General features: G+C 38.0%; 1 protein-coding gene across 6 annotated transcripts in view; it reads left to right on the forward strand.

Moving 5' to 3' along the window:
• The window catches only part of R3HCC1L (R3H domain and coiled-coil containing 1 like), a 166,103-nt gene that overhangs the window by 4,267 nt on the left and 136,916 nt on the right, over positions 1-24,920 (forward strand). For 2 of the 6 annotated variants that reach the window (XM_036886414.2, XM_036886412.2), the window contains exon 2: positions 18,708-18,793. The exons of the other annotated variants lie outside the window; for them this stretch is intronic. The gene's annotated coding sequence lies outside the window, so the exon portion shown is untranslated. The remainder of the gene's footprint in view (positions 1-18,707; positions 18,794-24,920) is intronic. 6 annotated transcript variants of the gene reach the window in all.

A 24,920-nucleotide genomic window follows, 5' to 3' on the forward strand; every position in this document is an offset into this window, starting at 1 on the left:
TGATAGTACAGGTTTCTGGAATAGGCAAGTGACTGACAGTTCATAACTATTTAACTTGGTGCAGAGGCAAAAATGTGGGTAAAAGGTTGTGGCGGTACGCCTTAGTATGACTTTTGCCTCTTAGAAAAGACTGTGTATAGTGTTGATATTGGCTTGTAGTTGGGCTGTTTCAAGTTCTTTGCCATGGAATATTAAAAGGAAGAATATTAAAAAAGGAAAGCACTTGGATTTAAATCCTAACCTCGAATTTATACATGTAGTCCTGTTGGTTTTATCATCCTTAAAATAGGGATAATAATATCAACGCTGCTTGTTTATAAAGATTAGAGGGAAAAGTTAATAAGGATGTCCTGGAAATAGGGTGGGTAACTGGAGGAGAGACAGACAGAAAGGCAGAGTCCAAGAGAGGAATACAAACACAAGTACATGCGTGCACAAACACACGCACACACAAGCAAATGGGTAACTGGAGGAGTGACAGAAAGGGGAACACAGTAGACTGAGAGCAAAGGTCACTTAGAGACAGAAGGGAAGTAAGAAGCTCTGAGCGGCAGAGGCATGTAGAAAGGAGAGTATAATCAGGGATGTAGAAAGGACCAACTTAGAAATGACAGACAGATGTAGAGAAGGAGACAGAGAGTGCCAGAGAGACCAAGCAGGAGGGCATGAGGGCATGACCAAAGATGGAAAGCTTGAGTTAGTTTTTGTCTGTTATTTGAGGAGACCTTGTAAATATTTATAATTGGCTAGGAAAGGGAAGAAAAGTAGATATTAAATCAAGTAACATGTTTATGTAGTTTTTTTCTGATATCATTAATCTACAATTACATGAAGAACATTATGTTTACTAGGCTCCCCCCTTCCCCAAGTCCCCTCCACATACCTCTTCACAGTGACTGTCCATCAGCGTAGTAAGATGCTGTAAAATCACTACTTGTCTTTTCTGTGTTGTAGAGCCTGCCCTGTACCCCCTCCACATTATACATGCTAATCATAATGCCCCCTTTCTTTTTCCCGCCCTTTTCCCTCCCTTCCCACCCATCCTCCCCAGTCCCTTTTCCCTTTGGTAACTGTTAGTCCATTTGTGAGTTCTGTGATTCTGCTGCTGTTTTGTTCCTTCAGTTTTTCTTTGCTCTTATACTCCACATATGAGTGAAATCATTTGGTACTTGTCTTTCTCCGCTTGGCTTATTTCACTGAGCATAATACCCTCTAGCTCCATCCATGTTGTTGCAAATGGTAGGATTTATTTTCTTCTTATGGCTGAATAATATCCCATTGTGTATATATACCACATCTTCTTTATCCACTCATCTACTGATGGACATTTAGGTTGCTTCCATTTCTTGGCTATTGTAAATAGTGCTGCGATAAACATAGGGGTGCATCTGTCTTTTTCAAACTGGGCTGCTGCATTCTTAGGGTAAATTCCTAGAAGCGGAATTCCTGGGTCAAATGGTATTTCTATTTTAAGCATTTTGGGGAACCTCCATACTGCTTTCCACAATGGTTGAACTAATTTACATTCCCACCAGCAGTGTTGGAGGGTTCCCCTTTCTCCACAACCTCGCCAACATTTGTGGTTGGTTGTCTTTTCGATGACGGCGATCCTTAGTGGTGTGAGGTGATATCTCATTGTGGTTTTAATTTTACATTTCTCTGATGACAAGCGATGTGGAGCATCTTTTCATGTGTCTGTTGTCCATCTGAATTTCTTCTTTAGAGAACTGTCTATTCAGCTCCTCTGCTCATTTTTTAATTGGATTATTTGTTTTTTGTTTGTTGAGGTGTGTGAGCTCTTTATATATTTTGGATGTCAACCCTTTATCGGATCTGTCATTTATGAATATATTCTCCCATACTATAGGATACCTTTTTGTTCTATTAGTGGTGTCCTTTGCTTTACAGAAGCTTTTCAGCTGTAGTCCCACCTGTTCATGTTTGCTTTTGTTTCCCTTGCCCGGGGAGATATGTTCATGAAGAAGTCACTCATGTTTATGTCCATGAGATTTTTGTCTATGTTTTTTTCTAAGAGTTTTATGTTTTCATGACTTACATTCAGGTCTTTGATCCATTTCGAATTTACTTTTGTGTATGGGGTTAGACAGTGATCCAGTTTCATTCTCTTACATGTAGCTGTCCAGTTTTGCCAGCACCATCTGTTGAAGAGACTGTCATTTCCCCATTGTATGTCCATGGCTCCTTTATCGTATATTAAGTGACCCATATATGTTTGGGTTAATGTTTGGAGTCTCTATTCTGTTCCACTGGTCTGTGGCTCTGTTCTTGTGCCAGTACCAAACTGTCTTGATTACTGTGGCTTTGTAGTAGAGCTTGAAGTTGGGGAGTGAGATCCGCCCCCACTTTATTCTTCCTTCTCAGGATTGCTTTGGCTATTTGGGGTCTTTGGTGGTTCCATATGAATTTTTGAACGATTTGTTCCAGTTCATTGAAGAATGCTGTTGGTAATTTGATAGGGATTGCATCGAATCTGTATATTGCTTTGGGCAGGATGGTCATGTTGATGATACTAATTCTTCCTAGCCAGGAGCATGGGATGAGTTTCCATTTGTTAGTGTCCTCTTTAATTTCTCTTAAGAGTGTCTTGTAGTTCTCAGTGTATAGGTCTTTTACTTCCTTGGTTAGGTTTATTCCTAGGTATTTTATTCTTTTTAATGCTATTGTAAATGGAATTGTTTTCCTGATTTCTCTTTCTGCTAGTTCATTGTTAGTGTATAGGAAAGCCACAGATTTCTGTGTATTAATTTTGTATCCTGAAACTTTGCTGAATTCCAGTATTAGTTCTAGTAGTTTTGGAGTGGAGTCTTTAGGGTTTTTTATGTACAATATCATGTCATCTGCCAATAGTGACAGTTTGACTTCTTCTTTACCAATCTGAATTCCTTGTATTTCTTTGTTTTGTCTGATTGCCATGGCTAGGACCTCCAGTACTATGTTGAATAACAGTGGGGAGAGTGGGCATCCCTGTCTTGTTCCCGATCTCAGAGGAAAAGCTTTCAGCCTCTCTCACTGTTCAGTATGATGTTAGCTGTGGGTTTATCATATATGGCCTTTATTATGTTAAGGTACTTGCCTCTATACCCATTTTGTTGAGAGTTTTTATGATGAATGGATGTTGAATTTTGTAATGCTTTTTCAGCATCTATGGAGATGATCATGTGGTTTTTGTCCTTCTTTTTGTTTATATGATGGATGATGTTGATGGATTTTCGAATGTTGTACCATCCTTGCATCCCTGGGATGAATCCCACTTGGTCATGGTGTATGATCCTTTTGATATATTTTTGAATTCGGTTTGCTAATATTTTGTTGAGTATTTTTGCATCTACGTTCATCAGGGATATTGGTCTGTAGTTTTCTTTTTTGGTGGGGTCTTTGCCTGGTTTTGGTATTAGGTTGATGTTGGCTTCATAGAATGAGTTTGGGAGTATTCCCTCCTCTTCTATTTTTTGGAACACTTTAAGGAGAATGGGTATTATATCTTCTCTGTATGTCTGATAAAGTTCTGAAGTAAATCCGTCTTGGGTAGGTTTTTGATTACCGCTTCAATTTTTGTTGCTGGTAATTGGTCTGTTTAGATTTTCTGTTTCTTTCTGGGTCAGTCTTGGAAGGTTGTATTTTTCTAGGAAGTTGTCCGTTTCTCCTAGGTTTTCCAGCTTGTTAGCATATAGGTTTTCATAGTATTCTCTAATAATTCTTTGTATTTCTGTGGGGTCCGTCGTGATTTTTCTTTTCTCATTTCTGATTCTGTTGATGTGTGTTAACTCTCTTTTTTTCTTAATAAGTCTGGCTAGAGGCTTATCTATTTTGTTTATTTTCTTGAAGAACCAGCCCTTGGTGTCATTGATTTTTTTCTATTGTTTTATTCTTCTCAATTTTATTTATTTCTTCTCTGATCTTTATTATGTCCCTCCTTCTGCTGACCTTAGGCCTCCTTTGTTCTTCTTTTTTCCAATTTTGATAATTGTGACATTAGACTATTCATTTGGGATTGTTCTTCCTTCTTTAAATATGCCTGGATTGCTATATACTTTCCTCTTAAGACTGCTTTTGCTGCGTCCCACAGAAGTTTGGGCTTAGTGTTTTTGTTGTCATTTGTTTCCATATATTGCTGGATCTCCATTTTAATTTGGTTGTTGATCCATTGATTATTTAGGAGCATGTTGTTAAGCCTCCATGTGTTTGTGAGCCTTTTTGCTTTCTTTGTACAATTTATTTCTAGTTTTATACCTTTGTTGTCTGAAAAGTTGGTTTGTAGGATTTCAATCTTTTGGAATTAACTGAGGCTCCTTTTGTGGCCTAGTATGTGGTCTATTCTGGAGAATGTTCCATGTGCACTTGAGAAGAATGTGTATCCTGTTGCTTTTGGATATAGAGTTCTATAGATGTCTATTAGGTCCATCTGTTCTAGTGTGTTGTTCAGTGCCTCTGCGTCCTTACTTATTTTCTGTCTGGTGGATCTGTCCTTTGGAGTGAGTGGTGTGTTAAAGTCTCTCAAAATGAATTCATTACATTCTATTTCCTCCTTTAATTCTGTTAGTATTTGTTTCACATATATTGGTGCTCCTGTATTGGGTGCATATATGTTAATAATGTTATATCCTCTTGTTGGACTGAGCCCTTTATCATCATGTAATGTCCTTCTTTATCTCTTGTTACTTTCTTTGTTTTGAAGTCTATTTTGTCTGATACTAGTATTACAACACCTGCTTTTTTCTCTCTGTTGTTTGCATGAAATATCTTTTTCCATCCCTTGATGTGCATGTCTTTGGGTTTGAGGTGAGTCTCTTGTAAGCAGCATGTGGATGGGTCTTGCTTTTTTATCTATTCTATTACTCTGTGTCTTTTGATTGGTGCATTCATTCCATTTACATTTAGGGTGATTATTGAAAGGTATGTACTTATTGCCATTGCAGGCTTTAAGTTTGTGGTTACCAAAGTTTCAAGGTTAGCTTCTTTACTATCTTACTGTCTAACTTAACTTGCTTATTGAGCTAGTATAAACACAGTCTGATGATTCTTTATTTCTCTCCCTTCTTATTCCTCCTCCTCCCTTCTTCATATGTTGGGTGTTTTGTTCTGTGCTCTTTTTAGGAGTGGTCCCATCTAGAGCAGTCCCTGTAGGATGCCCTGTAGAGGTGGTTTGTGGGAGGCAAATTCCCTCAACTTTTGCTTGTCTGGGAATTGTTTAATCCCTCCTTCATATTTAAATGATAATCGTGCTGGATACAGTATTCTTGGTTTGAGGACCTTCCATTTCATTGCATTAAATATATCATGCCATTCTCTTCTGCCCTGTAAGGTTTCTGTTGAGAAGTCTAATGTTAGCCTGATGGTTTTTCCTTTGTAGGTGACCTTTTTTCTCTCTGACTGCCTTTAATACTCTTTCCTTGTCCTTGATATTTCCCATTTTAATTATTATGTGTCTTGGTGTTGTCCTCTTTGGGTCCCTTCTGTTGGGAGTTCTGTGTGCTTCCGTAGTCTGAGCAACTATTTCCTCCCCCAGTTTGGGGAAGTTCTCAGCAATTATTTCTTCAAAGACAGTTTCTATGCCTTTTTCTCTCTCTTCTTCTTCTGGTACCCCTATAATGCGGATATTGTTCCTTTTGGATTGGTCACACAGTTCTCTTAATATTCTTTCATTCTTGGAGATCCTTTTATCTCTCTCTGCGTCAGCTTCTATGTGTTCCTGTTTTCTGGTTTCTATTCCATCAATGGTCTCTTGCATCTTATCCATTCTGCTTATAAATCCTTCCAGAGATTGTTTCATTTCTGAAATTCCCCTCTGGGTGTCATCCCTTAGGTCTTGTATATTTCTCTGCATCTCTGTCAGCATGTTTATGGTGTTTATTTTGAATTCTTTTTCAGGGTGACTGGTTAGGTCTGTCTCTGCAGATCCTCTCTCAGGGGTTGTCTGAACTATTTTGGACTGGACTAAATTTTTTTGCCTTTTCATGGTGATAGCGGTGGCTGTAGGCAGGTTGCAGGTGTGTCAGCTGGGAGAAGAAAGTCCTTTCCTGCTTGCTGGATGCCTTGCCCTTCTCTGCTGCCTGTGTCGGCTACCCACACTCCTGGAGCAGCCACTGGGTTAATCCCCTAAGCTGCTGTGGGCGGGGTCTCTGTCAGAGCAGTGTGGAATCCTGCGGGAAGTGGCAGGTACGCCAGGTGCGCTCCTCCGCGATAGCGGCGCCCCTGCCAGGCAGCTGTGTTCCAGCAGCGGCCTTTGGTTCTGGCCTGGGCTTCTGTGCGTTGGGCTGGGATTCCAGTCGGCTGCGGGGAGCGCAGCTGCTCCCTCTGGCACCGCTGCAGGTGCGCGCAGGCCTCTCCCGTGCCCCTCTGGCGCCGCTGCCTCTGGCATGCGTGGGCTGCTCCCGGGCTGCTTGGTCGCCGCCGCTGCAGGCTCGCGTGGTCCTCTCCTAGGCTCCTTTGGCGCCACTGCTGCCTGTACACGTGGGCTGCTCCTGAGCTGCTCAGTTGCTGCTGCAGTGGGCTCGCACAAGCCTCTCCTGGTCCCCTCTGGCACCGCCGGCGTACGCGGGCCGCTCCCAGTCTCCTCTGGCGCCCCCGCCCCCGGTGCATGCTGCCACTCTCCCACTACTGGGCCGGTGTGTCAGGGTCTGCGCCAGTTGTGGGAGTGACTGGCAGGCTGCTTAGTGCCGTGAGGGGCTTCAGAGCTGCGCTGCTGCCTAGGGGTTTAGGGCGCTGAAAGTTCCCCGGGATTCCCAGCTGCTAAGTGTGCTGGGACGACTTCTTCCTGCTGTGGGGTCCCTGTCTCTTTAAGACTTGCAAAAAGCACTCACTTTTCTTTTGTCTCAGGGGCACTGGTTGTGGAGACCTGCCTGCAGGTTTTGCTTTTCCGTTTCTCTAATATCCAGCACCCTGTGCCCCTTGTGTCTGTGCTCTGGGTGCGGATTTCTACAGCTGGTTGTTTAGCAGTCCTGGGCTTTCACTCCCTCCCCATTCCGACTCCTTTCTTCCCGCTGGGTTCTGGGGTGGGCGGCTGCTCGGATCCCGCCTGGTCGCAGCTTGTATCTTACCCCCTTCGTGTGATGTTGAGTTCTCGCAGATGTAGATGTACCCTGGCTGTTGTACTATATCCACTGGTGTCTCTTTTAGGAATAGTTGTATTTATTGTATTTTCATAAATATGTATGTTTTTGGGAGGAGATTTCCACTGAACTCACGCCGCCATCTTCCCGTGATCCTTGTTTATGTAGTTTTTATTACACCAAAATTGTCCTTTTAACATTAAATTTATTTTGCATATTCAGCCTGCAAACACCATACCCGTTTATGTGTTTACATACCTGTTAACTACTTGATTGAGCCCCTTCACAGTACAATTTAAACACATTAAAAAAAAATGAATATTTTCTTTTTAGGACTTTTTTTCTTACAAAATCGAATACACATTTACTGTAGAAAATACATAAAATAATTAAAAAGAGAAACAACATAAAACACTCATAATTTCACAATCCGAACACATAATAAGGTCCATGTTTTTCATGTTTTCTTTCCAGTTTTTTTCCGAGGCATTTCCAAAGCTCTTCTCCTTTCCTAAAAGAATAAAAAAAACTGTTTATAAGTCCAAAATGATTTTATAAATCAACTATTTTGGCACTTAGGTACTCATAAACTATTTGTGTACCTCTTTTTATTTCCTCCCTCCCTAGATTAGACTAATAACTATATTTTATTCATCTTTGTGTTTTAGGCATCCCAGCAAAGCATCTTACATATAGTTGGTACTCAGAATATATTGGAGATGAATCATTAAGCTCCCTAAGTAGAAACTGTCTAATTTAAATAGGTCTGCCCAATTCCTCATTGGCTGATTAGATTGTCCTTAAAGCTGAGAAAACCTTGAAATTAGGATGTGTGTGTGTGTGTGTGTGTGTGTGTTTAACATACAACTACTCAACTGGGAAAGGGTGTTTTTTTCTGGTTCACTTTTGTCACATAGCAAGCCACTCCAAAACATAGTGGTGTAAAACAAACATTTTATTATACTGTGGATTCTGTCTGAATTCAGACAGGGCTGAGTAGAGATGGCTTGTCTGAGCCTTAGCTGGAAAGACTAAGGTGGTGGTGATTTCTGTCTGGGAGCTAGAATCTGGAGGGTTTTTTTTTTTTTACTCATGTGTCTGGTGGTTGATGTTGGCTGTCTCCCAGAACACCCACCTATGGTCTCTCTACATAGGCTGATTTGAGCTTCTTCACAGCATGGTGATGGCTGTTTTCTAACAGTGAGCATCCCAAGAGAACCAAGTAGAAGCTGTGTTGCCTTTTGTGACTTAGTGAAGTCACATAGTGACACAAACTTGCCAGATTCAAAGAGAACAGCAGTTACATTGAATCCACTTCTTATAGGAAGGAAAGCACTGGGGAAAGGGGTAGGTGCTATTTTGGGGAAAGACAGTTTGTCACAAGCACTCATTGAACTGAAATGTAATTTGTTAAAAATGAATTAATAATCGCTTTTTGAATGTCAGAGAATAAATATGCTATTGAATATTAGTTTTTCCTAATGGTGTTATTATTAATATGTTTTAAAAACTGGTACCAAACTTGTAAAAACTTTTAAACTCAAAGATATTTTAAATTCTTTTCTTGACTTTTAAGCTCTGAACTAGATCTTTTTTAAACCCAGTTTTCAGGTTGGTCATTGTCTATACTTGGACTTTTTTCCTCATCCCCTTTTAAAATTCAAGTATTATTTTGTAAATAGTATGATACATTTCTCTGTAGAAAGTTAGGCAACTCAGGAAATAAAGTCCACCCATAATCACATCTCTCATATGTGACCAGTTTCAGTTCCATAATTTTTAAATTTTTTCATAACATTACTTATTAATATGTCATTCCAAATATTGCATAAACATAGCACATATACTAGAGTATCAAACATTGTGCCAGTAAGGAGTTCTAAGAGTACATTCGGGGCTGTTTGAAGAAATAGGAATACTTTGGCTTTCTTATTAATCAGATGAAAAATGAAATGCAAAGTATAGTTTTCATCTCTGGCTATGATTTAACAATGAAACCAAGTAGAAAATAAGTGTGTTAAAAAAAAGGGGGGGACTCAAGTACTTTTCCTGTTCTCTTCCCTACATATGTATTCGAATTAGTAACCTAATGACAAGTAGTTTTTCACCCATATTAGCAACCGAGTAAATATTTGTTGAGTGAACTCCATGGAAATGGATCTGCTTCTTTCACTTGTGCTAGGTCAGAAAAAAGTTTCTCCATGATGTAATCAAGGCCCCCCAGTGTGTGGATCTGAGTTTTCAGTTTGCACTACCTGAATGTCTAGGAAACCCTTTTCTGAGGAATTAAAGTGGTTCTCGTTTGGAAGGACCCTAGGGCACCTGGCAAAACCAGCTTTTCTTTTCTTTCTTTCTTTTTTTATTAAGGTATTGATATACACTCTTATGAAGGTTCCACATGAAAAACATTGTGGTTACTACTTTCACCCATATTATCACGTCCCCCCAAACCCCATTGAAGTCACTGTCCATCAGTGTAGTAAGATGTCACAGAGTCACTACTTGTCTTCTCTGTGCTATACTGTCTTCCCTGTGCCACCCTCACACACCATGTGTACCAGTTATAATACCCCTCAATCCCCTTCTCCCTCCCTACCCACCCTCCCCCACCCTTCCCCTTTTGTAACCGCTAGTCCCTTCTTGGAGTCTGTGAGTCCACTGCTGTTTTGTTCCTTCAGATTTGCTTTATTGTTATACTCCACAAATGAGGGAAATCATTTGGTACTTGTCTTTCTCCTCCTGGCTTATTTCACTAAGCATCTCTAGCTCTATCCGTGTTGTTGCAAATGGTAGGATCTGTTTTCTTCTTATGGCTGAATAGTATTCTATTGTGTCTATGTACCATATCTTCTGTATCCATTCATCTACTGATGGACACTTAGGTTGCTTCCGTATCTTGACTATTGTAAATAGCTGCAGTAAACATACGTCTTTTTGAATCTGAGAATTTGCTTTCTTTGGGTAAATTCCTAGGAGTGGAATTCCCAGGTCAAGTGGTACTTCTATTTTTAGTTTTTTGAGGAACCTCCATATTGCTTTCCACAATCATTGAGCTAATTTACATTCCCACCAGTAGTGTAGGAGGGTTCCCCTTTATATGCATCCTTGCCAGCATTTGTTGTAGTCTTTCTGATGTTGGTCATCCTAACTGGTGTGAGGTGATACATCATTGTGGTTTTAATTTGCATTTCCCTGATAATTAGCAATGTAGAGCATCTTTTCATCTGAATTTCTTCTTTGGAGAATTGTCTGTTCATAACTTCTGCCCGTTTTTTAATAGGGTTGTTTGCTTTCTGGGTGTTGAGGTGTGTGAGTTCCTTATATATTTTTATATATTTTGGATGTTAACCCCTTGTTGGACATGTCATTTACAAAAATATTCTCCCATACTGTAGGATGCCTTTTTGTTCTACTTCTGGTGTCCTTTGCTGTATAGAAGCTTTTTAGTTTGATGTTGTCCCATTTGTTCATTTTTGCTTTTGTTTGCCTTGCCCGAGGAGATGTGTTCAGGAAAAAGTTGCTCATGTTTGTATTCAAGAGATTTTTGCCTATGTGTTTTTCTAAGAGTTTTATGATTTCATGACTTAACATTCAGGTCTTTGATCCATTTCGAGTTTACTTTTATGTATGGAGTTAGACAATAATCCAGTTTCATTCTCTTACATGTAGCTGTACAGTTTTGCCAACACCAGTTGTTGAAGAGGCTCTCATTTCCCCATTGTATGTCCATAGCTCCTTTATCGTGTATTAATTGACCATATATGCTTGGGTTTATATCTGGGCTCTCTATTCTGTTCCATTGATCTGTGGGTCTGTTTATGTGCCAGTACCAAATTGTCTTGATTACTGTGGCTTTGTAGTAGAGCTTAAAGTCGGGGAACGTAATCCCCCCTGCTTTATTCTTCCTTCTCAGGATTGATTTGACTGTTTGGGGTCTTTTGTGGTTCCATATGGATTTTAGAACTATTTGCTCTGGTTAGTTGAAGAATGCCGTTGGTATTTTGATATGCATTGAATCTGTAGATTGCTTTAGGCAGGATGGCATTTTGACAATATTAATTCTTCTTATCCATGAGCACGGAATGTGTTTCCATTTACTGGTATCTTCTTAAATTTCTCTTAAGAGTGTCTTGTAGTTTTCAGTGTATAGGTCTTTCACTTCCTTCGTTAGGTTTATTCCTTGGTATTTTATTCTTTTTGATGCAATTGTGAATGGAATTGTTTTCCTGATTTCTTTTTCTGCTAGTTTATCATTAGTATATAGGAATGCAATAGATTTCTGTGTATTAGTTTTGTATCCTGCAGCTTTGCTGAATTCAGGTCCATAATTTCTTATCCTTGGTTCCTAAATTCTGTAATGAAGATGGAAAATTTTTAAGAAGTGTGGCAAACTCTGTTGGTAGTCTTTATTTATTGTAATTAGTTTAATGATTCATACTTTTCCCCACAGAAATATTTACAGAGTGTTGCCCCAGACTGAGGTTGGAATATTTTGTAACATAGAATATATACTGTATTAACTTTTGTAAAATCTGAAAAAATTTCCAAAGCATCTCTGGCTCCAAGAGTTTTGGAAAGGTATTTGGACTGGAATTAAAAACCTAGTGCTAGGAAAAGACAAATTTATTAGCCTATTTTAGTGGTTCTAAACTTTTCTAATATGAATCTTACCATATGACAAAAGAACTTTCGTCCTTTGATTTCACAGTTTCATTTTAGGAGAAGAACCAGAAGAAGGAAAGGAAATGATCTTTATTTGTTTATGTGATTGGTAGTTCTCTGCAACCATCCCAATTAAGTTCAATACATTCAGAATTTCCAGTGACTTTCAGACCTCTTGACTATTCCAGTGTGAGAACCAAGGATTTATTAAGTACTGGAGTTGAGAAGTCCCAGGGGTTACGTAGTTGTTGTTTCTTGCCACCAATGTTGTTTATGTGACATTGGCTGTTTGTTCCCATTTTACTGTGGTGTTTCTTTTTCTAATGTGCTTCTTGTTTCTTTCCCTGGGTAGCCTGAAACTTTTCTTTGCCTCTGACACTTGAGTTCAAGGTTGAGGGTTTTATCTTTAACTTCATGCCATACAGTTTTAATTTTTAAAGTATTTCTTATTATAACTATTATAAATTCAATATGTGCTTATTATAGGGGACTTGGAAAATATAGTTGTATTTTTCACCACCTGGAAGTAACTATTAACATGGAGGTTTATTTCTTCCATTCCGTTTTCTGTGTAAGTGTATTATTGTAACATATCCACACTTATATTGGAATCTCTTTGTTATTGTATATACATTTGTACTCTGCTTTTTAAGAAAATAACAGTAGTGTCTAGCACTGTTTTTAGAACTAGCCTGAATTATATTGTTGGGCATTGATCTTTAAATTTGTATTCATTTTGAGTGGGAACCTAGGAGATGGGTTCAAATTCTTATTATTTCATTGTCAACCTGAAAACTAGGGCAAGGTATAGGATACTAAAGGCTTCCATTGTGGCAGCTGTCAAATGAATTCCAAGGTATGCGTTTGACACAAGAATCTAATGAAAATCAACCCTCTCCTTAGAAAAATCACACGTGCACAAAAGAAGACCTAGTCTGGTCAATCTTTGAGATTCTTCCAGTTCTACTGAATGATCTCTTTGTTGAGGAATGCAAAGTAAAGCAGTATCTGTGAGGTTATTTAGGCTTCATGGAAGAGGATTGTATTGAAGGAAGTGATAATAAATTGTAGAGAATGGCAGAAAATTCCACAGAAACAGAGTGGTGAGAAGTTAGAAGCAAAAATGAGTACAGTATGAACTGAGTGAGATAAAAAGGGAATGTTAGTAATATTGCACAAGTGGAAGGTATGGTTTTTACTGATAATGAGTAGTCAAGAGATAGAATTTGTTAGGTTTATATGTATGTGAGGATAATGAAGAAGAATTAATGGTAGGCTTTGAAAGCTAGGCTGAAGAACTTAGTTTAGATCCTATAGGTGATAGTACTTGTTGAGAGTCGTATGATCAAAACAGTGAGAAAGGTTGTCCTGACAGCTTCGTAGGATAACCTCACGTTAGGAGTGGCTGGACAATTATGGATTAGTGGGGAAGTAGAAAACATGATAGTTAGTGTGGAGGAAGAATATTAATAACTATGGGGTTAGAAGAAATGGGAGAGTTAGAATACCTCAAAGTTTTAGTCTGACGTAAATGTATAGGCCTGGGGGAAAAGTTAATGAGTTCAATTGCTAATACAAGTTTTAAGTATTCAATAATTTGAGTGGTAGTTTAAGAAATCTGGTGCTTTAAAAATAAAGAACTTAATAGCATAAATTAATTCTCTCCCTTTTAAAGTAATCTGTTCTTGGGGCCATGCATTTATTCTAGCAAATAAATATTTTTTTGGAATTTGTCTTTTAAAACTGCTTTCAGAACCAGTAGAGCCCTATAAGAAAACAAGTCTTATTACTTGATAGCATATCCTTAATCCCCAAAAGAAATTATCTTGCTTGATCACTGATTTGCTATACTTGTTTCTAAGTGATATTTGGCAGTTTCTGAAAATTAACCTGCAAAGGTGTAAACTTTATTATCATGGTGGATATGTAAGTGGCTATCATGGTTGCTGAGGACAAAAAGTCTTAAGCTGTGATAGCATCCTTAGAATAAGGTTTAGATGGTCTTTTTAGTACATTAGTTATTTGTCTTGAGCAAATTATTTAACTCGTCTGGGTCTCAGTTTCCTCATTTTTAAAATGGGAATGGTGACAATACTCGCTTCTTCAAAGGGTTATTGTGAGAATTAGCTCTTAGATTTAGGACAACGCCTGGCACATACTAAGAGCTCAGTAAATATTAGCCATTTATTACCATTACAACAATTACTCTTGCTACCACCACCACTTTGTCTATTTTGTTTTAAAAATTACATAGGTTCGAGTATAATTGTTTCTCATACAAGTGAAATGATAGGCAGCTGGAGATAAAGTTAGAGCTAAAATAAAAGATCAGGCTTATAGAGACATGGCGTTATTAGAATGTTTTGCTTAGAACTTAGTGGGAGAAGAGCAGAAAAGACCAAGGGTAGAATATCGGGGAATACGTAAAGTAAGGAAATGAGAGGCAGAAAAGGAGCCAGCAAAGAGCAGAAGGAAAACAAGTGTATATTAGTATAGAGGTTATATTAATTAGGATTAGGTTTGGTTGCAACCAAATAACAGACTTAAACATGATAGAAATTAATTTTTGTCCATGTCAGAAATCCCAGAACTAGTCTAAGACTAGTATGGTTTGTCATCATGCCATGTTGTTGCTAACTGTGCATGGATTCTGTTCTTTTCCAAAGTCACTTTATGGTCTAAGATAGCTACTGGAGCTCCAGCCATTTCATACACATTTCAACCAACAGAAAAGAATAAAAGAACACATCTCCCTCCCTTTAAGAATTCTTCCAGAAAGTTATATATACCCCTTTTGCTCACATTCCATTGGTGAAACTTAGTCATATAGCCACACCTTTCTGCTGGAGAGGCTGGGAAATACAGATTTTTTTTTAATGTCAGTGCCTGGGAATAAAGAACAGAAACAATGAGGGTAATCCATGTGTAGCTAAATGAAGAATATAGGGTAGAAAATAGAGTTAATTGTCTTCAGGAACAGTTTAATTCATTATTAGTAATCCTTAATAGAGTTTTTATACTTAGAAATTATGAGTATAAAACTACTCTTGTCAAATTGCATCAGTAGTACTTTGCTTTTAGGGTATAATCCCTTCATGAGTCCTTGCTTAATTAGGATTATTATGTGTATATATGTGTGTGTGTATCTCCTCATTTGACATTAATTTTGGCCAACTTTACTTCATGGCAACAGTATTCAGTAAAATTGATGGTAAATAAGCCTCTGATATTCCTCTCTGGTTGTTTTAAGCCTGTAATTTTACCTAGCTTTCCATCCACTCTCCAGTGTGGTTGTTTCGGGCCAGTGTTTTTCATCCATCTCAGTCCTTTGTATTACTGGTCTTTCAGTGCTGTTAATTGTGCTTCCCAAAGTAGATAAATGAGCAAATTTAATTAAATGTGTGTTATTTGCACTCTCTTGATCATTAATGAATTTTTAAGTAAGGTCAGACCTACAGTCTTCCTAGTAGTGCAATTACTGAATTCTGTCTGTCCCCTCAATTAGTAATAATTTGCTTAAAATTAAAAAAATTTTTTTTAAAGCTTCTATATTTTATATTTTTATATTCTTTTGGTATTGGAAATATGAAGGTCTTCCAACAGAGAAGGGAAAACTCTTTCCCTAGGACTTTTTTTGTCCTTTTCAGTTGAAAATGTTTTATTTATATATATACATTTTTACTTATATTTCATAAATAAAATATATTTTACTTATATATATTTTGAATGAACAATGTAAGTTCACCTGTTGCTGTTTATTTTATTAACAGACATCAAGTTCAGAAATATAGCTTAAAAAGTATTTTCACATAGTAAAAAGAAGGGTTCATACAGTGAATACTTCTTATCCCACCCCTCCCACTCTTTAGTTCCCTCCTTAAAGGTAACCACTTTCAACTCCCTAAGCCATTTCTCTGGTATTTGCATATCTCCATATTTTAAAATAATGTATGTGTAATACTATCTTTTGATTCACCAACTTGTTATTATAGAGTTTCTGTTACAGAGAAAGTTTTAGTGTTCTTAAACCACCATCACCGCCTCTACTCCTTCCCTGGCCTCTCAATTTAGTTATAGTACCATAAGTTAATGTTGTGTTTATATTATTATGCCTGTGCAGATTTCATTTGCTGGTGTTGTCTTCTTAACTAGTAGCCTCTTGGTACAGTTTTCCACAGGGTTACTCACAGTAATCTGTCAATTCCAATTTTCTTTACTTTAAAAAAAATTCTTGGCAATTTTTCTTCTGCAGACCTTCATTGTCCTCCTGTCCATGCCTACTTTCTGGATCTGCTACATAGCTCTTTACCTGGGATGATTTCCCTCTGTTAACATCCTTAGACTTTTCTCTCCTTTTGGGTTTGATTCCAGATGTTGGAACTCTTCTTCCTTCTTCATGTGCTGTCTTGCTTAGGTAGAGTACAACTACATAGTAGTTGTGTTGGATTAAAAAGTATTATGGCAGAGAGCCTTCAACATGCCTGTTTCTGTCACATAACTTCAAGGTTGCCTTCTACTTCTGGTGCAGTTAGTATCCTGGAATTCTGGAATCCCCATTCACCAATATTCCTTCACTTCTTTTACGTTAGATATCCTGTTTTCCATATCCCGTGTTTGTTTTATTTCCTCATTTAGTGTCAAAGGATGATGAGGCCATCACCTGCTGTCTAGCGTATCTGGTCAGGTGCAGTCTCCTGAACAAAGCAGATTGTTAATCTTCGATAGTGTCCCTGGAAGTGTGGAGTCCAGGGTGTGTCTACTGGGATGAATCAGTCTCTGATTGGTTGGCATGTAAAAGAATGCCTGCTGAGGTAATTTGTCCTTATCACTTGAATAGATGTAAAACTGGTTCTCCTGGCAACATGTTGGCTACAATCAATCTTTGCCTAAATTTGTAGGAACTTTAAATTCTCAGTTCTCTTAATTTCCCAAGGGAAAGTGCATGGGCGGTAAGGTTTTCACCCTTTCCATGTCAAAATGTCTTTTTTTCTGTTCTCAAATTTGATTAATGTAGTCTAGGTGAGTGTAAAGTTCTAGAGTGGAAATATTTTCTTCAGAATTTTGAAGGCATAGTTTTTTTTCTCCTTGTCCTCTGTAGCTGTTGAGAAATCCTAAGCCAACAATGAATCCTCTTTTGTTGGACCTTCTCATTGGACACTTGTTGGATCTCTGCTGTGTCCCCAGTGTTCTGAAATTTCACTATGATGTGCCTTGGTGTGGGTCTGTGTTTTTATGCTGTGCTGGATATTTATAGGCCCTTTCGATCTAGAACAGTTTGCATTTTTCTGGTAGTTTGGTGTGGGAATGGGGGTGGGGGAAATAGATCTTAGCATTCAAAATGCTCACTTAATCACCTAGATTGAAAGAAAAGCCTCTGCACTTTTAGTTCAGTCCCCAAGCCAGAGATCATCTATTTTACATTCTGCAGAGTTAACCACAAGTCTTCTTTCAAAGAAGGGGAGGAGATTTAAAGTTCTAACTGCTCTTCAAACAGCTTTCACCTAGTGCCCACCCCCACTTCCAGTTCCAGAGATTGTGCTGGCAGTTCTTAACCCTTGTATAGATTTTTGGCTGTAAATTGGGTTGGGTTTCAGCCCAATTTGGGATTGCAATTTGGCTCTCCATGATCTTCCCTACAGTTAGCATTCATTTGTTTTTTTTTCTTTTTACTCTCTATTCTTGTTGATTTAGATGTTACAAAAAAACTTTATTGTTATTTTAGTAGGATTTGGGGAAGGAGCAAAATTATATGTGTGTATCCACCCCACTTTACTAGGCCACAAGACTGAAATGATTTGATAAGACTAATGGGAATATTTTTATGTGAAATGACACTACATGATCACTGTAATTTTAATATATGAGAGGCAAAGTATCAGAATATGTTACTCAGATACAATAACTAAATACAAGTCTGCACAGAGGGCACTGTTCTAGAAAAGCAATGATGTCGTACTTTGTGGGCTACCCTTTAATTTCAAAAAATAGTTTTTGGAGTAAAGCTTTAAAGTAATTCATCTTCATTATAAGAAAGCTATCGAATACTGATAAGCACGAGGAAGAAACTAATCACTTTAATTTCATTATCTAGAGCTAACCAGTATTAACCATTTAGTGTATATTTTTTAGTCTTTTGTATGCATTTACCTATGTACTTGCACAACAAGTACATTTAATTGGAACAAACTATATGTATTTTAGTCCTCTCATTTTCACCATAAAAGTGTATATCTCTTGAGTTAAAGGAAATTTTTGTGCAGAATCTAGAGATAATGTTCTCATTAACAACATCTAACAGATGCCATTTATTGATTAGAGATTATGAGCTAGGGACTATGCTAACATCTTTTTTTTTTCTGTTTAATTTGTGTTGGCATTATGTTAGAGTACAGAAAAGTTTTCAGAATGTATAAAAAATTCACCCAGATCCCCAAATGTTAGCAGTTTACTACATTTCCTTCTTTCCTCCCTCCTTCTTTCTTTCTCTTCCTTCCTCCTCCTCCATTCCTCCCTCCCTCCCCCTCTCTCCCAATATTTATTTTTTGAACTGTTTGAGAGTAGAGTACAGATCGATTCCCCTGTATACTTAAATGCTTCAGAGTGTGCTTTCTAAAAACAAGGACATTCTTTTATGTAACCATGGTACGGTTGTCAAAATCAGGAAATTAACATAGATTTAATTAACAATGATTAGCATATGTATTATATATATATAACTATATATATAGTATATAATCTATGGACGTGTCTAAGTTTCACCCATTGTCCCAATAATGTACTTTGATAGCTAAAGAAAATACTGGATCATGGAGTACATTCAGTTATCATATGTTTTTAGTTTCCTTTAATTTGGACCATTTCCTCAGTCTTTGTTTTTTCTTCATGACATTGATATATTTGAAGAGTGCATGCTGGTTATTTTGTAGAATACCTCTAATTTGGGTTTATCTGATGTTTTCTCATGATTGGATTCAGGTTACCCATTTCTGGCAGGAGTACCACAGACGTAATGCTACTCTTCTCAGGGCATCATGTCAGGAAACACAGATGTTGAAATACTGGTAATGTGATTTTGAATTACTTCATTAAGGTAGTGTCTGCCAGGTTTTCCAGTGTAAAGTTATTGTTTTTCCTTTTGTAATTTTTTTAGTGGTAAAATATGCCTGACATAAAATTTACCATTTTAACCATTTTTAAGTGTACAGTTAAGTGGGATTAAGCACATTCACATTTTGTTTGTAATTTAGACTTATCTTTGAAATAATACTTTGGGACTTTACATCCTCTTCTTGAACTTTTACTCCCAAATTTTAGTATTCATTGGTGGTTTCTGCCTGAATCATTTTCATGATGGTTCCTAAATGGTGATTTCCTAATTCCATCATTCCTTCTGCACTTATTTATAATACTTTTTTTTTTTTTTTTTAATAATTATTTTTTATTGAAGGGTAGTTGATGCACAGTATTACATTACATTAGTTTCAAGTGTACAACACAGTGATAAAACATTTATATACATAATTCTAGGTTCCAGCTATCACCCTACCAAGCTGTTACAATATATTGACTATATTCCTTAGGCTATACATTACATCCCGGTTACTTATTTATTTTACCATTGGAAGTCTGTCCTTTTTTTTTTTTTTTTTTTTTGTGAGGGCATCTCTCATATTTATTGATCAAATGGTTGTTAAAGACAATAAAATTCTGTATAGGGGAGTCAATGCTCAATGCACAATCATTAATCCACCCCAAGCCTAATTTTCGTCAGTCTCCAATCTTCTGAGGCATAACAAACAAGTTCTTACATGGAGAACAAATTCTTACATAATGAATAAGTTACATAGTGAACAGTACAAGGGCAGTCATCACAGAAACTTTCGGTTTTGCTCATGCATTATGAACTATAAACAGTCAGTTCAAATATGAATACTCATTTGGTTTTTATACTTGATTTATATGTGGATACCACATTTCTCTCTTTATTATTATTATTTTTAATAAAATGCTGAAGTGGTAGGTAGATACAAGATAAAGGTAGAAAACATAGTTTAGTGTTGTAAGAGAGCAAATGTAGATGATCAGGTGTGTGCCTGTAGACTATGTGTTAATCCAAGCTAGACCAGGGCAATAACACATCCACGTATGCAGAAGATTTCTCTGAGAACGGGGGGGTGAGGTTCTAAGCCTCACCTCTGTTGATCCCCAATTTCTCACCTGATGGCCCCCCTGCGACTGTGCCTGTCTTAGGTTGTTCCTCCCTTGAGGAATCTTACCCGTCTCTGGCTAACCAGTCATCTTCCGGGGCCATACAGGGAAATGTGAAGTTGGTAAGTGAGAGGGAAGCCTTATTGTTTGAAAGGTTAGCTTTTTACTTCTTTGCATATTTATGCCCTGTGGCTTCTATGCCCAGCATTTGTCTTGAGGTATCTTTACCACTTGGAAGAATTATGATAGTCGGTAAATTTGATATGAGGCACGAATTCTATTTAAGGGTTGTAATTAGGAAGGAAGAAGAAAAGCTATAGAAGTAGCAGGCGGAAGAAAACATGGGAAGATTGATTATTTCTTTGACATACCTTCTTGTAGAGTAACTTCAGCATGTATAGGTTTTAAGCTACTACTTAAATTGTGCACACACATTAACATAATAGGAGTATAGTTACATAACCAAAGCATACCTGTAATTACCAGCCATCTCCAGTGAAACCAAGAAAACCAGTTAGGCACCTTAGGCATTTGTGAAAACTTATCTATGATATGGTGGATATTGTCCAACTGAACTTGAACAGTCTGAGAGAAATCAGACAAATTAAAACAACCCATTCCTGGGGACTGTTCACATGCCATATGTTCTTTTAACAGTAAATAGTCTGTAGTTGTAAGACTTTGGAGTGCTACAATTTGCACTTCTCCAAATTCTTGGTTGAGTTCCAACAGTATAGATCCAGTCAAATTTGTTGTTTTACTGTATGCACAGGTCAGCTTAGATATCTCCTTCCTCATTCCCATGGCAAGTCCAGGAACTGGTGGGATGAGTGCATCTACAGCTGTAGCAGTGCGTGGATCTTTGTTGGGGTTTTTTGATGATCATCTTCTGGCATGAGTCTTCCAGAGAGTGCAGATGTTGGAAGTTCTTTTTCATATCGTATCTTAGTTCATTTTCGGGATAGCCCAATTAGGCTTTGATCCTCTGTATAAACACAGACCCTTTGCCTACACTTTTATATGCCCTTTATACCCTTGTGTAGAACTCGTTGGAGGTTACCACACAGGAACTGCCGTTTTTTTTTTTTTTTGCTTTGTTTTTGGTATCACTAATCTACACTTACATGATGAATATTATGTTTACTAGGCTCTCCCCTATACCAGGTCTCCCCTATAAACCCCTTTACAGTCACTGTCCATCAGCATAGCAAAATGTTGTAGAATCACTACTTGCCTTCTCTGTGTTGTATAGCCCTCCCTTTTCTCCTACCCCCCCATGCATGTTAATCTTAATACCCCCCTACTTCTCCCCCCCTTATCCCTCCCTACCCACCCATCCTCCCCAGTCCCTTTCCCTTTGGTACCTGTTAGTCCATTCTTGAGTTCTGTGATTCTGCTGCTGTTTTGTTCCTTCAGTTTTTCCTTTGTTCTTATATTCCACAGATAAGTGAAATCATTTGGTATTTCTCTTTCTCCGCTTGGCTTGTTTCACTGAGCATAATACCCTCCAGCTCCATCCATGTTGCTGCAAATGATTGGATTTGCCCTTTTCTTATGGCTGAGTAGTATTCCATTGTGTATATGTACCACATCTTTATCCATTCATCTATTGATGGACATTTAGGTTGCTTCCAATTCTTGGCTATTGTAAATAGTGCTGCAATAAACATAGGGGTGCATCTGTCTTTCTCATACTTGATTGCTGCATTCTTAGGGTAAATTCCTAGGAGTGGAATTCCTGGGTCAAATGGTAAGTCTGTTTTGAGCATTTTGATGTACCTCCATACTGCTTTCCACAATGGTTGAACTAACTTACATTCCCACCAGCAGTGTAGGAGGGTTCCCCTTTCTCCACAGCCTCGCCAACATTTGTTGTTGTTTGTCTTTTGGATGGCAGCCATCCTTACTGGTGTGAGGTGATACCTCATTGTGGTTTTAATTTGCATTTCTCTGATAATTAGCGATGTGGAGCATCTTTTCATGTGTCTGTTGGCCATCTGTATTTCTTTTTTGGAGAACTGTCTGTTCAGTTCCTCTGCCCATTTTTTAATTGGGTTATTTGTTTTTTGTTTGTTGAGGCGTGTGAGCTCCTTATATATTCTGGACGTCAAGCCTTTATCGGATGTGTCATTTTCAAATATATTCTCCCATACTGTAGGGATCCTTCTTGTTCTATCGATGGTGTCTTTACAGAAGCTTTTCAGCTTAATATAGTCCCACTTACTCATTTTTGCTGTTGTTTTCCTTGCCCGGGGAGATATGTTCAAGAAGAGGTCACTCATGTTTATGTCTAAGAGGTTTTTGCCTATGTTTTCTTCCAAGAGTTTAATGGTTTCATGGCTTACATTCAGGTCTTTGATCCATTTTGAGTTTACTTTTGTATATGAGGTTAGACAATGGTCCAGTTTCATTCTCCTACATGTAGCTGTCCAGTTTTGCCAGCACCACCTGTTGAAGAGACTGTCATTTCGCCATTGTATGTCCATGGCTCCTTTATGAAATATTAATTGACCATATATGTCTGGGTTAATGTCTGGATTCTCTAGTCTGTTCCATTGGTCTGTGGCTCTGTTCTTGTGCCAGTACCAAATTGTCTTGATTACTATGGCTTTATAGTAGAGCTTGAAGTTGGGGAGTGAGATCCCCCCTACTTTATTTTTCTTTCTCAGGATTGCTTTGGCTATTCGGGGTCTTTGGTGTTTCCATATGAATTTTTGAATTATTTGTTCCAGTTCATTGAAGAATGTTGCTGGTAGTTTCATAGGGATTGCATCAAATCTGTATATTGCTTTGGGCAGGATGGCCATTTTGACGATATTAAATCTTCCTAGCCACGAGCATGGGATGAGTTTCCATCTGTTAGTGTCCCCTTTAATTTCTCTTAAGAGTGACTTGTAGTTTTCAGAGTATAAGACTTTCACTTCTTTGGTTAGGTTTATTCCTAGGTATTTTATTTTTTTTGATGCAATTGTGAATGGAGTTGTTTTCCTGATTTCTCTTTCTGTTGGTTCATTGTTAGTATATAGGAAACCCACAGATTTCTGTGTGTTGATTTTGTATCCTGCAACTTTGCTGTATTCCGATATCAGTTCTAGTAGTTTTGGGGTGGAGTCTTTAGGGTTTTTTATGTACAGTATCATGTCATCTGCAAATAGTGACAGTTTAACTTCTTCTTTACCAATCTGGATTCCTTGTATTTCTTTATTTTGTCTGATTGCCATGGCTAGGACCTCCAGTACTATGTTAAATAACAGTGGGGAGAGTGGGCATCCCTGTCTAGTTCCCGATCTCAGAGGAAATGCTTTCAGCTTCTCGCTGTTCAATATAATGTTGGCTGTGGGTTTATCATAGATGGCCTTTATTATGTTGAGGTACTTGCCCTCTATTCCCATTTTGCTGAGAGTTTTTAACATGAATGGATGTTGAACTTTGTCAAATGCTTTTTCAGCATCTATGGAGATGATCATGTGGTTTTTGTCTTTCTTTTTGTTGATGTGGTGGATGACGTTGATGGACTTTCGAATGTTGTACCATCCTTGCATCCCTGGGATGAATCCCACTTGGTCATGGTGTATGATCCTTTCGATGTATTTTTGAATTCAGTTTGCTAATATTTTGTTGAGTATTTTTGCATCTACGTTCATCAGGGATATTGGTCTGTAGTTTTCTTTTTTGGTGGGGTCTTTGCCTGGTTTTGGTATTAGGGTGATGTGAGCTTCATAGAATGAGTTTGGGAGTATCCCCTCCTCCTCTATTTTTTGGAAAACTTTAAGGAGAATGGGTATTATGTCTTCCCTGTATGTCTGATAAAATTCCGAGGTAAATCCATCTGGCCCGGGGGTTTTGTTCTTTGGTAGTTTTTTGATTACCGCTTCAAGTTCGTTGCTGGTAATTGGTCTGTTTAGATTTTCTGTTTCTTCCTGGGTCAATCTTGGAAGGTTATATTTTTCTAGGAAGTTGTCCATTTCTCCTAGGTTTCCCAGCTTGTTAGTATATAGGTTTCCATAGTATTCTCCAATAATTCTTTGCATTTCCGTGGGGTCTGTCGTGATTTTTCCTTTCTCGTTTCTGATAGTGTTGATCCCGCTGCTTTTGGATGTAGAGTTCTATAGATGTCTATTAGGTCCATCTGCTCTACTGTGTTGTTCAGTGCTTCCGTGTCCTTACTTATTTTCTGCCCAGTGGATCTATCCTTTGGGGTGAGTGGTGTGTTGAAGTCTCCTAGAATGAATGCATTGCAGTCTATATCCCCCTTTAGTTCTGTTAGTATTTGTTTCACATATGCTGGTGCTCCTGTGTTGGGTGCATATATATTTAGAATGGTTATATCCTCTTGCTGGACTGAGCCCTTTATCATTATGTAGTGTCCTTCTTTATCTCTTGTTACTTTCTTTGTTTTGAAGTCTATTTTGTCTGATATTAGTACTGCAACCCCTGCTTTCTTCTCACTGTTGTTTGCTTGAAATATGTTTTTCCATCCCTTGACTTTTAGTCTGTACATGTCTTTGGGTTTGGGGTGAGTTTCTTGGAAGCAGCATATAGATGGGTCTTGCTTTTTTATCCATTCTGTTACTCTGTGTCTTTTGATTGGTGCATTCAGCCCATTAACATTTAGGGTGACTATTGAAAGATATGTACTTATTGCCATTGCAGGCTTTAAATTCGTGGTTACCAAAGGTTCAAGGTTAGCCTCTTTAGTATCTTACTGCCTAACTTAGCTCGCTTATTGAGCTGTTATATACACTGTCTGGAGATTCTTTTCTTCTCTCCCTTCTTGTTCCTCCTCCTCGATTCTTCATATGTTGGGTGTTTTGTGCTGTGCTCTTTCTAGGAGTGCTCCCATCTAGAGCAGTCCCTGTAAGATGTTCTGTAGAGGTGGTTTGTGGAAAGCAAATTCCCTCAGCTTTTGTTTGTCTGGGAATTGTTTAATCCCACTGTCATATTTGAATGATAGTCGTGCTGGATACAGTATCCTTGGTT

This window comes from Manis pentadactyla, chromosome 8 (genome assembly GCF_030020395.1).
Source record: "Manis pentadactyla isolate mManPen7 chromosome 8, mManPen7.hap1, whole genome shotgun sequence".
NCBI classification, from domain to species: Eukaryota; Metazoa; Chordata; class Mammalia; order Pholidota; family Manidae; genus Manis; species Manis pentadactyla.